General features: G+C 48.4%; 1 long non-coding RNA gene across 1 annotated transcript; it reads right to left on the bottom strand.

Annotated features, from left to right (window-relative positions):
• Positions 1-2,405: 2,405 nt before the first annotated feature.
• LOC309607343 lies at positions 2,406-14,057 on the bottom strand. The gene is made up of 3 exons (XR_014232381.1): positions 13,248-14,057; positions 3,477-9,392; positions 2,406-3,141 (listed from the first exon to the last, which is right to left on the bottom strand). It is a non-coding gene; the product is annotated as an uncharacterized lncRNA (long non-coding RNA).
• Between the last annotated feature and the right edge of the window lie 2,556 nt (positions 14,058-16,613).

The following is a 16,613-nucleotide window of genomic DNA, read 5'->3' as shown; positions in this document are numbered from 1 at the left end:
ACCCTAACTACCTCCCAAAGGCCCCATCTCCGAACACTATGGGGGGTGGGGGTTTAGGACTTCAACACAGGAATTTGGGGAGGATATAAACATTCAGTCTATAACAGATGTCTACCTTCCAGGGCTGGTGTGAGGGTTGAAGAGATAATCCCTGGACTATATCAGGAACTCAAATGCTATCCCTTAGATAGATTACAGATAGATAGATAGATAGATAGATAGATAGATAGATAGATAGATAGATAGATAGATATAGATAGATGATAGATAGATATAATAGACAGATATTGATAGACAAATGGATGGATGGATGGAAGGTAGGTACAAACTGCAGTGCAGAGAAGGGGGTAGGGATGAACAAAAGAAAATGAGAGACAGACACAGAGAGAGAAAGAGAGGGGAGAGACAGAGGTAATTTTCCGGTCTGTCTTCACCTCCAGCTCTGACCTTGGGAACTTGCCCAAGCACCCGGCTCTGAGGGCCTCGTGCTGGGCCCAGCGTCCCCGACCCCAGCGCGCAGGCAGAGAGGCTCTGCTCAGACACAAAACAACAAGGAGCCACCCCGGTGTCTGCTCTGCTCCTCCTGGTGGGATGAGACTGCAGGGGGCCTTGGGCTGGGTGAGTGCACTTTGCACGTGGAAATGATGGAAATAATTGTGGCCGAAGGATAAGATGGGGTGGATTAAAAATGGCTGCAAAATCTCTGCAGTTGCCCCCACCAAGAGATGTAGCTTCTTTCCCCATTCCTGGAATCTGGTCTGGCCTTGCAACCTGCTTTAACTGATAGAATGGGCTGGAAGTGACGTGCAAATTCTGAGCAAGGCCAGCAGAGATCTTTCAGCGGCCACGTCCTGCTCTCCTACTGCTGCCGCCACCGTGTAACAAGCCCAGGCTCACCTGGCCACGTGCAGGAGAACCAAGGCCCCCAGGCAACAGTGCGGCTCACAGCCCACTGTGTCTGTCTCAGACCATCCCCGGCTCGTTGATGCACCAGGTGGCCACAGCTGCGAGAGTGACCCCAGGCGAGATCTGCAGGAGAACCTCCCAGCTGGCCTCAGCCCAAATTGCTGAACCAAATAAACAATTGAATTTGAACAAATAAACAGTTATTTGAGCAGTAGTTGTTATTTGAGCAAATAGTTGCTGTTTTAAGCTACTAAGTTACAGGATGCTTTGTTTCATGATAAAGATCATTAAGACACAAGAAACTAACCCGTTATCATCGCAGTGGTGACCTATTTTCCAAAACTGCACTGAACCACGCTGCAGCTGTCAGCGGGCACGATTTCACTGACGCCCGCTCCTGCGCCGTGGCTGCCAGAGCCCCAGGGCTCCTTGAGGGAGTCACCACGTCCCACCGTGTTGCTGATGGGAGCCCAAGGCGAGACCCCTCCCCAGGTCTGGAGGCCGGGGCGTCTGCCGAGGTTCTCACATGCTGGGGCATCTGAGGTAGTCATCTGAAGCCGAACCTCTGGGACTTTAATGCACAAGCGAATCACCCAGGGGCCTTGTGAAAACCCAGGTTCCTACTGAGAGGTCCAGGCTGGGCCTTTCTGACGCCCCGGGTGACCCCGGGCTGCAGGCCCACAACCACCCATGCGAGGGAGCAGTAGGGGAGCCGGGCCGACCCACCTGGAACCCAGGGGTCTCCACCTCAGCTGTGCATCCCTGTGGAACTTCACAGAGAGTTCCAGAAACTCTGATCTCCTTGGTCTGGGTGTAGCCTGGGATGGGATCTCCTGACGTTCCTCAGTGATTCCAACATGCGGCCTGGGTCGAGGAAGCCCTGCATGAACAGACTGGTCCACTGGCTGTGGCTCTTCCACCCACGCGGCCGGCTCCTGCCCACCCGGTGAAGACCTGGCCTCACCCCCATAAAGAGCCCCAGTACCGCTTCCTTCCGCGTGGTTGGAGCCAGGGCGAGGGCTGTTGTGAGGCCCCGGGCACCGCCAAGTGTAGCAGAGAGCAGGGTTCAAGCACAGTTGTGCCGGCAGCTGTGGACCTGGGTCGGGGCCCCAGGCGGCTCTCACCCTCCCCTCCCCCGTGCAGCGGGTCTCAGGCCACCCTGCGGGTTGGCAGGCCGATCTGGGGCAACTTATGTCAAGTACCCGGTTCGGGGAGAGACGCGGTAACTGGATGCTCTTATTCACAAGCACAGTGGCAAGAGGCCTGCACGACCAGCGGCAGAGGACTCGAGGGGGCTGAGAGCTCAGGTCAGTGTTTGCCAACGTGCGGTACCCAGGCTGGAAGGCCCCTGCGGTGAGCGCAGGCCCTTTGCACCGCCTGCCCTTGGTGCAGCGAATGAGCGCAGGCCCTTTGCACCGCCTGCCCTTGGTGCAGCGTATGAGCACAGGCCCTTTGCACCGCCTGCCCTTGGCGCAGCGTATGACTTACACCTGCCAGGACCTGCCGGAGAGCCAGGGCCTGAATGGCTTCCCTTTAAAGACTCCAACAGTGAAAAACTAAAAATTTTAGAATTGAAGGTGCTCTTTGGAATGGACTTCTTCTGCGTTTTGAAGTGAAAGAAACTCATTTTCAAAAACTGAACTCAAACAACCTTCATTTTATAACCGAGTGTGTGGAATAAACCCCACGTCAACGGGAAGCCGGGAGATGGTGGGTGTATTTGCTCATGATGAGAAGGCAACCTTGTAAGCAATTCTTGGGCGGCTTGTCTGTGCTGTACAGCTCGGGAAATAGTAACGCCGGTCTCTTGGGCAGGACAAACAATTCCAGCAGCCGCCACCTTGCACATACTAGTTTGGGGCTGTTTGGGGGTTTTCTGGGAGGGGGTGTTGTAGTGGTATTTGCTTGGTGGGGAGTGACAGTGTCTGAGAGGGAGAGAGAGAGAGAGAGAGAGAGAGAAGGAAAAGCAGAGAAGACGGGACAGTGTGATGGCAGATTGTAAACGGCATGGTCCAGAATCCAGAGTCTGGGAAACGGGGTTCCTACATCCAAGCCCCACCCCAAACTATGCTGCCTTTTTTCTGTTCTCCTTCCTTTTCTTTCTTCCCTCAAACCTGTATTTTTTTAAATTACAAAAGTATCAAATACCGCACACGTCTAAAAGGAGAAAGTGGACACCCATCTTTCTGCCCAATCCCTCGAACAGCGGTTCTCATCTTTCAGTATAAGAACCGCCTAGGATTCCCTGGTGGCACGGTGGTTGAGAATCCGCCTGCCAATGCAGGACACACGGGTTCGAGTCCTGGTCTGGGAAGATCCCACATGCCGCGGAGCAACTGGGCCCGTGAGCCACAACTACTGAGCCTGCGCGTCTGGAGCCTGTGCTCCGCAACAAGAGAGGCCGCGATAGTGAGAGGCCCATGCACCGCGATGAAGAGTGGCCCCCACTTGCCGCAACTGGAGAAAGCCCTCGCACAGAAACAAAGACCCAACACAGCCAAAAATAAATAAATAAATAAATAAATAAATAAATAAATAAATAATTTTTATTAAAAAAAAAAAAGAACCGCCTAGGAAACATGTTAAAAAGCACGTATAACCGGGACCCAGCCCCAGAGCGGGTGATTTACCGGCTCTGGAGCGGGTCTGAGAAGCTCCCCGCTCAGCCAGCTCCCGTACCCTCTGCCGAGGATTCTGCCCCAGGCCCAGGTGCTGGGGCTGGTCACAGGCACATGCCCCTCCTTCACCGATGCACACACACGCATACAACACATAAGCGTGCTCTGTGACGTGGAAAACACGCACAGAACACACACACACACAGAGGCAGGACCGCACCACAGACTGTGTGCAGCGCTCCCAGCCTGCCCACGGAGCCCCGACCCATGGCCCATCCATCACAAACCCAGCATTTCCCGCAAGAACAGGCTCGCGGGTTGCTTTCTGCCGTCCCGGACTTCGACCCCTCGCTACCTCACAAAATCTGCCCCCATGGAGTCAAATAAAGCCACGCCTCGTGGCAGTGACACGCTGGAAGTTCCGGCTGGGCTTTATCTGCAGTTGGCAGTAGATAAGGCTCTGCTGCCCTGCAAACGGCCTTGAACCTCTGCCCCCTGGTGATTAGTATTTGGTGGGCAGTGGATACTCCAGCGGGTATTCTTTGTGCCTTGCCAGGCAGCACACAACAGTGAGTCCTCTGACAGAAGCGGCTCCAGGGCCCCAGGGACCACGTGGGATTGCGGAAGGAGCACAGATCCTGAGGTCAAACAGGCCTGAGCTCAGATCAGCTGTCCCTTTCACCGGCTGTAAGTATGGGGACAAGTCTGCCTCTGAGCCTCAGTTTTCTCACCTGTCAAATGGACACAGCAATGCTCCACCCACAGTCACGTCGTGAGGGTTCAACAAAAGGACACAGAGGGAACTTTACCCAGAGTGATGTTTCAGCAAATTCACCCAGTCGCAACTATTCACTGAGCGCCTGTTTCTTGCACCCAACATGCTGCCTCACTGGACCCTGCTTCCCATGGCCCGGGAACCAGCCGCGCGGCAAACACACCCACCTGGGTGGGGCTCACGCTTGGGGGGGAGCTGTCGTTACTATCCTTATTATTTCATGGCCATCAGTCACCATAAGGCTGTACGTTGATTTTGCCTTCTGATGGAAGTGAGCGACGGACCCAGGTTGGAATTAAGGTGCCTGGTGTGAGATACCAGGCACCTCCTCTGGGCCCCAGGCCCCCCATGTGCTCAGGCCTTACTGGAGCCAAATGGGGCCTTGGTTAGTGCAGGTTTCCATGGATGACTCTCTAGATACATGGCTTGAAATAAATTGGTCCTCTCCCCACCCACATGGTCCATTCCCCCAAGTGGAGCGTGAGACAAAGCCCCTTGGATTCGCTCATCTCCCCAGCTGAGTGAACACTGAAGGTGCAGCCACAGGTCTCCATCAACTGAGGCTGATCCCACGTCAAGCGAGGTTCTGAAGCCAGATAACACACTGAAGAGGGTGCTTCCCGAGACTGAGTGGTTTGTTTTATTGCACAAATTTCAGACTGTTTAGTGTGTAAACAAGAAGTTGTGTTCAGAAAATTGCAGAAGAAAACCCAAGAGATAATAAAGACTCCAGAAAAATGGAAAATGTTTTTGGGGTAATGAAAGCCAAGAAAAATAAACTTAAAATCCATTTTGAATAAGGCTCTGTGTTATTTCAATTCTTTGTGTATATGAGTGACTCACTGTAATCCAGTCACAAGTGATGGAAAGAGTGAAATGAAAGACAACGCCAAATACAGTCAGTTTCGATGCTACGTTATATTCAATGTCTCTCATAAACCCCTAGGTGGAAGATAGATACAATTTTCACCAAAAGAAAATTTATTTCTTCTCAGTAAATAAATGTGGACTACATAGTAAAAAAAAATACTGGCTTGAAGTGGGGCTACATTTGTAGCTGTCCAGAAACTGTCACGTCTGGGTCCCTTCCTGCTGGATGGAGGCTGTCAGCATGCGATAAGGGCCTCAACTCATTTCTTAATTTAAAATTTTAATCCATTGCGCACTTATTAATTAAAATCAGTGTATTGAACACCTATTATATCGTAGGTACTGAGAATGCAAAATGAGTGAGCCTCGCCTGCCCTCACAGAGCACAGAGAGAGAAGGGAACCACATCACGGCGGGTGGGAGGGACTGCAGGGCTGAAGTGAGGTCCAGCCCGGCCGCACGACCAGCAAAGTCCGCGGGAAAGTCTGGAACAGAGGCGGCCCAGCCAGTGCATCGTTTAGCCAGACGGCCCTGAGGCAGCGAGGTCGGCAGTGTGGGAGGGGGGAGGGCTCGTACATCTGGTTCTGGGAGACCAGAGGGGACCTCCTTCTCCTGGCAGTTCTCTTGCTTTGGACCAGGCGGTCAGTAAACTTGTTCTGTGAAGGTGAAATACTGTCCCTTTGTGGACCAGGCTGAAGAGCCTTAGGTATAGTCACTGTGTGGGCACAGCACGAGCCCTGCACCCTTACTCCTCCTCCATGAAAGGAGATGAAAATCCCATCTCCTCCTCCTCCATCACCAACTCCCCCGCACTGGCCTTCCCTCCTCACTAAGAAGTCTGTTAGAGGACATAGGATTAAATATATACGTGTCTGTGTGTGTGTGTGTGTGTTGGTACATATGTATATACACATAGGATTAGATATATATGTATATGTGTGTGTAGATATATGTGTATATATGTGTGTATTCCACTGGTGTTTTAAATGAAGGGTTTTGTTTCTTCTTTGGTTTCTCCTGGAGTTCTTGGCGGCCGTCCACATACTGACATTTCACCCTTCATGCGCTCTGGGGGATAAGACTTCCAAAATCCAGTTCCTTGCTCTCAGGAGTTGGCCAAGCGACCAAATAGCTTCTGTCTCCTGTGTCTCAAAATCTTCAGGGCGGCGCAGGCTGCATTTTTCCAGGACCGGACGGGATGCCAAAGTGATGATGTCACAGCCCTGGCACCAGGCCCTCCGTTTCCTGTTCTTTTCCTCCCGACAAACTCATGAATCATATCAGCTTTATCACTCAACTCAGGGCTCACTTCCCTGTTCCAGACGTTTGGACTTATAGGAGGTGGGAGCCAAGTGTCATCAAAACACGAAGCCTGAGTAGTTTTTTTCTTACAAAGCTCGAACACATGTTCTCCCGCCTCAAAAAAAAAAGCAGCACAGTGTCTGGCTTAATTTGGAGCATTCTGGCCAATCGCTCTGCTCCTGGGTTCAGCGGTGATCTCATCCGAAAAGCTGGAGGCTCCCAGGGCCGAGGCGGGCAGGGTCCCAGCCAAAGTGGCGGCAGGGCCCTTGGGCGCATCCAGTCTTGGCCCTCAAGGGGCGGGCACACTACGGGCGTCATAACAGTGAACCCAGTCGAGTGTTCCAGACTTTGAGGCACTCAGATGCAGGCTGTGATTGTGTTTAGAGATCACGTCTCCCCATCCCCCTCGACGTTTCCCCAGTGTCTCTCCTTCTGCATCTCACATCTCTGCCCTCGGGTAACAGTGTTGATAGAAAAGTGAAACAAGGTCTACTGTACAGCACAGGGAACTATATTCAATGTCCTGGGATAAACCATAATGGAAAAGAACATTAAAAAGAATGTATATATATGTATAACTGAGTCACTTTGCTGTACAGCAGACATTAACGCAACATTGTAAATCAACTACACTTCAATAAAATAAATTTTTAAAAAAGAAAAAAATTTTCAACTGGTGATTTTGAAACTAAAACATCAATGGCCCATAAATACGAGGAGGGTCTCAGGGTCAGAGGCAGGAGTTACCCAGATACTCCGCTACCTGGAAGGTGAGCTTACCTGCTCACAAACACCCACTGCTGAACTGACCAGGCACTTACTGCCCGACCCTCTGGGGTAAATACTAACTGTTGTCACCATTTTACAGATGAGGAAGCTGAGGGCTGGGAGGCACCTTGGCTAAGGTCGCATGGCTGGCGAGTGTCCAAGCCTGGGTGGATGGGAGGATTCTGAGTGCCTATGGGTCCATGGGTGCTGTGTGATATGTGAATATTACAGCTGAGAATTGCGGTTTGTAAAACTCATGTACACATTTCAGAAATTCCAGGTATATTTTAGTGTAACATATTTGGTGTAATGAGATGTGACATTCGTATTTACTGCGCCACGTTGCCGTGGGGTGAAAACCTACAATCTAGTACACGTACAGTGGGAATAGCAATATCATCTGACACTCGGGAGCCTGTGCATCCCAGGCTCAGGTCTGTGTCCTGCCTGGCTGGTTCCACAGCCACCTCTGCAGCCACCGGGGCTGCACGTGGGGAGCAGGCAAGGTCCTTTATCCCTGGTTTGATTCCAAACGTGGGTCCTCTTGGGCTGCAAGGCTACTTTGACCGGGTGATAACCTTTTTCTGGAGACCTTAGGCTGGGCTTGTCCACATTTAATTGGCTTTCCTGCATCTTCTTTGGATAACGGTTATTTTGAAAAAAAGCTGTGACTGCTGAGCTCTGATCCCCCCAGCACTTGTCTAACGAGGAGGCGGAGGTGTCTGTCGGCCGGGAAGCTGTGGGGCTCGGACGGTGGCCTCCTTTAACCCAGGACCGCGAGGCCCCTCCACTGGCCCATTCGGCTCGTGAGCCCTGCTTCATCCTCTGCTCTGGCACCCTCTCTGACAGCTGTTCTGCACCCTCTCGGGGGAAGCAAGCTGAACCTAATTTTGACTTCAGAAGAGAAGCTGACGATCACAAGTGTATCTTTTGTGTTTACCATTTTAACAGTATTTAAATTTACAGTCAGTGACATTAAGTACATTCACATTGTTGTGCGACCCCCATCCATCCGCAGAACTTTTTCATCTTCCCAAACAGAAACTCTGTCCCCATTAAACACTAACTCCTCATGCCCCCCTTCAGCCCCTTGAGACCACCATCCTACTTTCTGTCTCTGATCTTGACGAGTCCAGGAACCTCTTTAGAATCACACGGTATATGGCTTTTTGTCACTGGCTTTTTTCACTGAGTACAATGTCTTCAAGGTTCATCCATATTACAGCATGTGTCAGAATTCCTTCCTTTTTAAGGCTGAATCGTATTCCATTTTATGCGTGGACCACATTTTGCTTACCCATTTATTCTTTGATGGACACCTGGGCTGCTTCCACCTCTTGGCTGTTGTGAATGATACTGCTGTGAACATGGGTGCACAGATATCTCTTCAAGACTATTTTCATGTCTTTTGGGTGCATACCCAGAAGTGAGATTGCTGGATTATATGGTAATTCTATGTTAATCTTTTGAGGAACTGCCATATTGTTGTGTTTTTTTTTAAAGGGCTACTACATAAGATGGGCAGGTAATTTTTTTTAAATTAAATTTTTTTAAAGAAAGAGCATGATAAACTTAGGTTTCACGACAGATTTGAAGTAGTTCGCTGAGGGGGTTGCAATGTGGCCTTTTGCTTTTGGTTTATCCACTTTGAGAAGTGTTACAAGCTTCCTTCTCTTTAAGGATCGGATGGAATTAGAATCTATTATTAGTAACATATAGTCAGCGTTATAACATAAAATCAATAACTCTAGCGCTACTAGACTTACTCTTTAAAGGGGACTGGACACAGTTAAGATTCTTGTTTTGCTCTCTTTCCTCCTGAATGTGTTTACTAACCTCAACTATAACCTTTCACTTTTCCAGACGTTTACTCATTCAGCAGATGTTAAGCCCTTTGCCATCTGCAGGGCCGTCCATCAGCAGGTACCATCTTCTGCAGGGCTGTCCATCAGCAGGTACCATCTTCTGCAGGTGTCTGTGTCCAGCTGCTCTAACCCACGCACTGGACACGCAAACGCCCCAGGAAGTAGACCCAGACGGAGACGAGTGTGGTGGTGAGGCCTGGAGACCCCAGGAGCCTGTGTCCTATCTAAGGGGTGGCTGCTTGTTGCTCTGGGGGAATGCAGGCCCCGTGTTCCAGATCATTCTAATTTCTAGGAAAAGCAAGAAATCGAGAATTTCATGTGATATCTCCCAGTTTTTAAAGGCTAACCCATTATTCAGAAAAACATTTAAAACACTGTACGGGCCAAATAAAAACACATTTGCGGGTCAAATGTAGCCCATGGGTCACTAACGTCAACCTCTGCTCCAGCTGAAATTCTTTCTCGGGTCTCAGAGGCCAAATCTGACGTACATCTTGGTTTCCGCAGGGCGTCTTTCAAGAGGGCATGAGCAAGCCAAGAAATGGGATGGAGGTGGGTTTCCATGAAGCGAATGGAGCTATAGCTTCCCCGCCCCTTGCTTGCCTGGGCCTCTTCTCTGCACCCCATGCTCCTGGAGTGTTTCCCAAAGTGAGAAGCTCCAACCACAAGTGACAATATGGCTGTCTCTTTCCACAATGACTTGCCCTCCGTCATACTTCCCCTCCTCTCAGGTGGCACTGAACTGGCCGGGGATATTCTTGGGAAATGGCAAAGGGGAAGTCGAATTGAAAACTGAGGTCTGAGTTGAGAGAGATTCATTTTTGTAGTTGGCACAAGTAATGCCTTTAGGCTGTACAAGACTGACTCCTCTGGTGAGAAGTTCGCGGGTCCACGTTGTTGGATGCACCCCAGAGCCCACCCCCCAGACTCTACACCAGACCTGGGATCCTGCAACATCCTGCCCTGCACCGGGGGTCTCATCTGAACCCACCCTCGTGTGGATGACAAGTCCCACTGCTGGCTGTGCCCCTGTAGGGCCAAGAAAGGCTACAATGGGGCTGTTTTCAGGGGGTATGGATGGAGCGTGGCGTGCATATGCCACAGGTGCTGGGTGGAGTTGGGGGGGGTCTGAAGAAGGGGAGGGGGCTCCGATGGGAATTCTAAATCCAAACCTGGCCTTCCCGGTCACCATGAAGGATATTTTTCAATGAAGGAGGAGACAGCACCTTTATTTAATAGTTTATTAGCATGATTTATAATATTTAATTTAGAAAACTTCAGATATTTACACGTGTGATATACAGACCTCCATTTGTGCTCAAGCCTGGCACCCCACAACCTTGGGAGTGTACCTAGGTCACAGTTACTTTTGTGCACGGTTATTTTGGTCACTAGCACTGTGTTACCTAGTGTTATAAACAACCAACTTATTGCGCTCATGGATTCTCTGGGACAGAAATTCGGACAGGGCACAGCATGTCTCTGCCCCACAATGTCCAGGGCCTCAGCTGGAAGACCCTGTGGAAGGGGTGACTCTATCGCTGGGGCCAGAATCACGTTTGCTGGTTGGTGCTGGCTGTCAGCTGGGATCTCAGCTCCTAAATGTGACCCAGGCTTCCTTCCCAAGGATGGCAGCCTTGGAGGAGCTCAACTTCTTACATGATGGATCGAGGCTCCAAAGGCGAGAATCCCAGAGAACAAAGCAGCAGCTGTGTTGCTTTTCCTGATCTAGCTATCTGTGGGTTACAACCAAATCACAAGTCTACCTAGATTCAAGGGGGGAGGAGACATAGATCCCATCTCTCAATGAGAGGAGTGTCAAAGAATTTGGGGGCCATGTCTTGAAGCCATCACACAGATAAAATATCATTGGCTATGCTGGTGCTGGAATGGCTTTCAGGAATTTATCCAAAGGCAATTCAAAGAGCATCCCACAGAAATTTAAATCTCCTGAAATTTTACAGCTCAGACATGAAGGAACCTTAGTAGAGGTTTCCTCATATATGACAAAAATTCTAAGAGTGGGTGTCATCAGTCATAAATTTTTGAAGCTGAAACTTTTCTAAAATATCAATAACTATTTTTGATCAGCCATGTTATAGGAAAGACTGAATTATATCTTTCTAGTCTCTCTACAGAAAATATCATGAAATTGTTCCCATATGAAAAGGCAGTAAAGTGCTGCCCACAAGTGCAGGTGTTTTAGGCTGTTACGTCATCACATGAACAGCTTTAAGAATACTCAGGACACAAGGCAGGAAGAAGGAAAGAACAACATAAGTAACAGCAATCCAGGAAATCTTCATGGAGGACAGAGAGAGATGGAGTCCAACAGACACAAGGAGAATGGCAGCTGAGCCAACTGGTCGACCCGTTTGTCAGTTACACCTGCCATCAGTTCTGACTGGCTCAGACCTAATGCCCATTGGCCAGTGCCTGCCTTGGCAGTTGGTAAATGTTTTGCATGTCATCCCTGTCAGTTAGAGGGAACAATATTAGCAAAGGCACAGAGAAGGAATAATCTTGGCCGGCTTACCAAACGGTAAGGAAATTAGACTAGCTTGAGCCCAGCTGGGGCAGTGATGGGGGGAGTACAGCTGTTTAATGATGGTAAAACTGATGGTGAAGAATACTGAATGCCAAGCAAAAACATTTGTACATAATCCTGCAAGCAGTGCAGAGGAATGAACCCTTTCAGTAAAGTAGTGAAAAAATGGAAATTTTTAGTGTGTTTTAGGAAGATTACTGCAGTAGTCGAACAGAGAAAAACCAGGAAGACCTTTCCAGGAAGTGGTTGTAATAATCCAGGCATGAACTTATCAGATGTTAGCTAGGGAAACAGGAATTCAGGCTTGTTTGTGTATCATTTCGTTAACTCAAGCTTTGTATTATCGGCTTATAATGGATCACATGTTGAAGACCCCTGGTGCCCCACTTAAAATCCTCTTGTCCCATCTCCTTCTGGCCACTGCAGTGACCAGCTGGGATGTCCAACCAACCCACCGGGCACTCACTTATGCACAGCTCAGAAATGCAAGGCTGTTGACACCCTGAGAACAACCAGGGATGACTGGGGATGTGAGCTGCAGGATAAATGCTTCCCCTTTTCTCCCCACCCCGTGATGACCCACTTCTAGAGCTTCCAAAAGTTCCTGTGGGGTCAGGCAATCCCCTACAGAGGTGGCTGGCTTGACTGTCCTGGCTGTCCTCCTCAGCCTCCTGTCTCACCCGGACTCTCCCTCCTGTTCCCTGTGGCCACATTGCCAAATAAACCACCCACGCATAAGCCTTTGTACCATATGCTCCTCTTTGGGGGAACCCGGCTGAGGTAGACCAGGATCCTCATGTCCAGTTCTTCTGAGGCCACCATGGTGGAACCTCACATAATGCTCTGCCCCTATTAGGAGCATCGACTCAGCCAACAGCTAATATCTCCTTTTGACCTTTTAATTCTTTAAACTCATTTGTAGAACTGATACAGTCCCACGTACTAAATGGTGATGTTAAGCTTGAAGGGAGGTCATTTGAGTACTGGGCAGAGCGGAGAGTTTAGGGTCGTATGATTTGAGCGGAGAGTTTAGAGTCATATGATTTGAGCTTTGCCACCATCTAGGCGAGCGGTCAAGGCAAATCATGTCACTCTTCTAGACTTTGGTATTCTCATCCATAAAATAGGGAAGTTAGTAACTACCTGCCTGCACAGGGTTCTTATAAGTAACAAACAGGATGGTGTATGCATGGTAGGGGTTTGCTAATTTGAGCACTCAGCTTCCATCCTCCCAGCCTCTCAGTGATGTGACCCCAATTTTTGCTTGGATGGATAGTCACCTTTCCCCAACACATCCCACCGCTGCCCCCCACCACCCCGCCCCCTGCTCTAGAGAAGGCTCTGATTGACTAAATCGAAAGAGACCATTTATTATTTTCCTGGACACCATGGCTGGACAAAGCAAGAAGAAATTTATTATGGGATCTGGGAAAGAAACTCCCTCACTCTTCTGAGAGCAATCAAAAGAACAATCTCTCTTTGCCCTGCATATGGATGAGACAGCAGGTAATTCCTGGAAATTGCTGGACATCATCTTATGACCCTAACAAGTGTCAGCCTAAGAATGAGGCAGAAAGGAGGGTGAGCTTACTGACCTTCTGAATCCAGCTACATCCAAAGCCCACATGATGCCTGGTCTTTCCAGATAAGTGGGTCATTGAATCTCTTATTTAAGCCAGTTTGAGTCAGGCTTCTCTTACCTGGAACAGAAAGATTCCTAGCTGATACAGTATGTAAACAAGCTTTTTACATTGCAAATCCCTACTAAAAAATTCATTTTTATTGTTTTTCTTACTACTAGTAAGAAAAAATACCTATGGTCCATGGAGCAGGTTGAGAAATATTCCTAAGTTTTCATTTTAATTTAGTACCTTTTGGGAAAAAATCTAAATCACTGCCTTACAGTATGTTCAGAAATAAGATCCCAGATCATAAAACAATGCTACAAAACTGAGTGAGTTTTAAAATATATATTAAACTCACAAGTCAAAAAAAAAAAAGACTGTCTTTTGGCTACATAAAAATGAAAATACAAAACAATGCTATGTGGCAAAACAAAAACAAAAACAAAACCCTAAACAAAGTTAAAATGCAAAGAACACACTGGTGGAAATGTTTGGAACTTATATGACAGATAAAGGGTTGGTATTCTCAATATATAAAGAGTTCTTATAAATCAATAAGTAAAGAAGAAATTTCCTCAATAGAAAAGTAGGTTAAAAATTTTGTCATGAAATTTAAAGAACACAAGATGCTCAACTTAAAATCAAAGAAAGTCAAGGGCTATCAGGTTAAAAAGGATTACTAATAATTATAATAACAATAGATATTAAATGCCAGGCACTATAAGAGTTCTCTCACAGATATGTAGTTTTAAGAATGATCATTGTAGAGTTAAAAAAATTTAAATGCCGGCGGCTTCCCTGGTGGCGCAGTGGTTAAGAATCTGCCTGCCAATGCAGGGGACACGGGTTCGAGCCCTGGTCTGGGAAGATCCCACATGCCGCGGAGCAACTAAGCCCGTGAGCCACAACTACTGAGCCTGCGCATCTGGAGCCTGTGCTCCGCAACAAGAGAGGCCACGACAGTGAGAGGCCCGCGCACTGCGATGAAGAGTGGCCCCCACTCACCGCAACTGGAGAAAGCCCTCGCACAGAAACGAAGACCCAACACAGCCAAAAATTAAAAAAAAAAAAAAAAAAAAATTTAAATGTCAAGCAATAGAAAATTGGTAAACTGTAATACTTTCCTGTATTGAAATACACTGGGGCCACTGAAAAGTATCTGATAGGCCTTTAAGTGTTAGAATGGAAAGAAGTATGACATATCATTTGAAGTTATCAATGTACACAATGATCTCATTTATATTAAAATACATATTTACATACGCATTTGAAGTCTGGAAGTAAATGCCAACTACGAATAATGATTCTCTCTCAGGCTTGGGTTACATAAAGACCATTTTATATAAAGTTTTTACAAAATTCATGTAGTATAAAAACATTTTTATTTCAAAAAATTAAATGAACAGAAATCAGAGAGCAATCTGGGTTGGGTAATCTGGGGCCACCTTGACAGTGCAATTCATCCCTCTTGTCCCCCGGCTTCCGAGCACTGATGAAGCGTGTGGCAGGTGACAGGACTGTTACGTCTGGGAAGGATGGAAGGAAGGAGAAGGGGCCGAGTGAGACCTACACACCCCACCCTCTCAAAGTAGTGCATGGAGTGGCTTTGCAGGGTTGGCAAGGGCATAGGGAAGGGCTTCTCAGGGAAGTGAATAACTTCCCCAACCAGGAAACTAGGAATGGAAAAATCTCACAATCAGCTCCAAGTGAACGAAAGGGATCTGGTTCCTTATGTTCATTCCCCTAGACTAAGCTACTAGTGAAGATGTTCACAATTGGGTCCTTGAAAAGTCTGAGAAGCACCCATTTGCCAGGTTCCGGCCGTGAAGGCCAGAGGCTGCCCCAACTCCTCTGCCACCAAATCAGTAGTTTCTTGGACTTAATCTACTCCTTTCCCAGCCCTTTGGATTTACCTTTGGACTAATTTGATAACATGTCAGCCCAGCTGTGGCCAACCAAAGTCTGATATGGTCTATGAGCTAATGCCTTTGGCTGAGCTGGCATCTCCCCACCCCACCCAGAGAAATTTGGATTTCTAGATAACCAGCAGCCAGTAGGAATTACCCAAGCAAAGAAGCTCCAGGCTCCCTGAGCCGTGGCTTGTGATCAACTTAGATGAGCTATGAGCAAGTTCTCTTGATTGAACCCTTGACCTGTACAACTCAAAAGGACCCGATAATCCAGTTTGTAATTTTTCAGATGAGAAAACTGAAGCATGGAGAATTATTCGACTTTCCTCGAGGCCATAACAAATTATAGAGCCGACATGAGAACCCAGCCCTCCTTACATGGCACGATTTCCACTCTGCCATCTACATCTCAGGCTGCCACAATTCCAGGGTTTCAGAGTTTCAGGCAATTTTAAAGAGTGAACTTTTACACTTTCACTCCAACGAGAGAATTGAAAATGAAGATGTGGCACTGAACACGTTTATTGTAATGCCCAGTGTTGCTAATATCAGTAGTGCCTCAAAGTCATATAATCAAACAATGTGACATTTGTTCATTCATTCATTCATTCGTCAAACATTTACTGAGCATATACAATATGCCAGGCCCTGGAACAGGACAATGAAAACACAGAGCAGTAGCAAGAGGCCAGGCAGCCTAACAATAATGTTAAGCCGTACATCCTCACACAATCAGCCCAGTAGATTCTTGGCCTTTGGCCATGGCTACCCTGGTACAAAGAACGAATACACGGTGCAAAACACACAAGCAATCAGCTCTGGGATGCAGCCCCCGTGGATGGTGGTCTGACGGGACTCTCAGAGAGCCAGGAAGTGAAGAAGCTTTCACCTCTTACTTTTCACCTACCACTGGAATCTCAGCATCCTTTAAAGCACTCGTGGTGAGCCCTGCCAGGTAGGACAAGCTGCATCACCAAGACTCAAGACCCAGTCCTACCCCTGGGACCATCATGGATAATTCCATCGGCTCAGCAAAGATCCCAACCAGTTAATTTTAGCTACAAGGAAAGGGTAGCTCTATGTTAGTACAGGGTTCCCCAACCCCTGGCGGTCCGCAGCCCGTGAGGAACCGGGCCGCACAGCAGGAGGCGAGCGGCGGGCAGGCGAGCGAGCGAAGCTTCATCCCCTGCTCCCCACCGCTCGCATTTCCGCCTGAACCATCCCAGCGCCGCCCCACCCCGTCCGTGGAATAATTGTCTTCCACGGAACCAGTCCCTGGTGCCCAAAAGGGTGGGGATGCTGTGTTAGTAGACTTGCAAACCACCACATCTTATGAATGGCGTGTCTGAGAACGCGCTTCCCTTGTGTCAGAACGGCCACCTGTGCACGTATTGAGGGGCTGCAGAGGGAGCCACCCCGGAACCCT

The sequence above is a fragment of the Balaenoptera borealis genome (genome assembly GCF_965194805.1).
Source record: "Balaenoptera borealis genome assembly, chromosome: 12".
Classification (NCBI taxonomy): domain Eukaryota; kingdom Metazoa; phylum Chordata; class Mammalia; order Artiodactyla; family Balaenopteridae; genus Balaenoptera; species Balaenoptera borealis.
This window is presented reverse-complemented; position numbering and strand designations above follow the sequence as displayed.